Raw genomic sequence first — 2,161 nt, forward strand, 5'->3', positions numbered from 1 at the left:
TATAATTTCTTGGCTTGCTTGCCTCCACAGTAGACTGTGAACTCTGCCAAGATTGAGCCTTTTTATCTTTGAATCCCAAGCACCTAGCACAGTGTCTAGCTCATAATTTAGTAAATGAATGAATCAAATGAGAGATGTGAAAATGAATGAATTAACAATTATGTGCCAGGCTCTGTGCCATGTATGTCTGTCATCTCTTTCCCAAAGACTTGTGACAGACACAAAGAGAACAGTCCCTGAAACACAGTAGGTGATCAATAAAAACTGAGTAAAACAAGTGAATAAACATGAAAAGAGCTTTGAAAGATTAAACTAAGTGGCCATGAGTATGAAGGCCCTTTCTAATGTTAGATTTTATGGAGTTTTGCTTTTGTTTTTTTCTTTTAGTTTTGTTTTTTATCCATAACTTTTGTTTTATGATGCTAAAAACATACAGGACAAAACATATGCCAGTTCAACATGTTCTACACTTACAATTCACTGACATTGATTACATTTATATTATAGAACTATTACCACTATCCATTTCCAAATTATTCTATCACCATTAAGAGAAACTAAGTGCCCTCTAAGCAGTGACTCCCCTTTGCCCCCTTTCTCCTGCCCCTCGAACCAAAACCAAACTCACTGCCTCAAGTTGATTCTGACTCATAGTGACCTCCTTTGGGTTTCCCAGGCAGTAAATCTTTATGGAAGTAAATTGCCCAGTCTTCCTTCTGTGGAGCGGCTGGTGGGTTTGAACCGCCAAACTTCTGGTTAGCAGTCAAATGCCTTAGGTACTACACCACTAAAGCTCCTTTCCTGCCCCTGGTAACCACTAATAAACTGTGGCCTCTGTACATTTGTCTATTCTAGATATTTAAGTGGAATCATACAATATTTGTCCTTTTGTGACTTAAATATATCACTCAGCATAATGCTTTCAAGGTTCATCCTGGTGGCAGCACATACCAGGACTCATTACTCTTCACGGTTGAGTGAAAAAGGCTGGCAGTTTGAAACCACCCAGAAGCATGCTGGGAGACAGGCCTGGTGATCTGTTTCCAAAAGGTCACAGACTTGAAAACCATATGGAGCAATTCTACTCTGCACAAATGGGGTCACCATGAAATGGCATCTAACAACAACATGTCATCACTGTATGTATGGACCACATTTTATTTACCCATTCATCAGTTTATGGAAAACACTCAGGTTGTTTCCACCTTTTGGCCATTTATGAATAACACTATTATAAATATTAGTGTGTAAGTTTCTGTGTGAGCATGTTTTCAATTGTCTTGGGTATATATATCTAGGAGTAAAACTGCTGAGTCTTATGCTAACTCTATGTTTAATCATTCGAGGAACTACCAGACTGTTTTGTAAAGTGACTGCACCATTTTATATACTCACCAGCAATGTATGAGGGTTCTCTTTTCTTTACATCCTCATCAACACTTGTTATTTTCTGTCTTTTTTATTATAGCCATCCTAGTGTGTGTGAAGGAGTTCTGGTAGCATAGTGCCTAAGGGACTTGACTGCTAACCAGAAGGCTGGCGGTTCAAACCCACTAGCCACTCCTCGGAAGGAACGTTGGGCAATCCTACTTCTGTACTGATACCACCTCGGAAACCCAAGGAGGGGTCACTATGAGTTGGGGCCGACTCGACGGCACCTAACAACAACACAACAACTATAGCATGTGTGAAGGAGCTCTGGTGGTGTAGTGCCTAAGGCGCTTGACTGCTAACCAGAAGGCTGGCAGTTCAAACCCACCAGCCATTCCTCAGAAGGAAGGCTGGGCAATCTACTTCTGTAGTGATACTGCCTCGGAAACCCAAGGAGGGGTCACGTGAAGAGACCAAAGATTAGCACTTGTCAGGCGCCAGGGGTGGGGGTGACTCCTAATGAGTATGGTATTTCTTTTGGGAGTGATCAAAATGTTCTGGAATTAGTGGTGATGGCTGCATAACCTTGTGATTATACTAAAACGTATTGAATTGTACACTTTAAAAGGGTAAATCGTATGGTATGTGAATTATATCTCAATTAAAAAGTGAGGTACATATATAAAAAAGAGCTAATTATAACATGGACCATCAAAGAGATAGGATGGAAAAGCAATTAAAAAGTTAGCATGAAAATCACTGCTGTCATTAGTATTTACTCTCATAACAA

Source organism: Orycteropus afer, unplaced genomic scaffold (genome assembly GCF_000298275.1).
Source record: "Orycteropus afer afer isolate SDZICR_OR568_19922 unplaced genomic scaffold, OryAfe1.0 scaffold00014, whole genome shotgun sequence".
Taxonomy (NCBI): Eukaryota; Metazoa; Chordata; class Mammalia; order Tubulidentata; family Orycteropodidae; genus Orycteropus; species Orycteropus afer.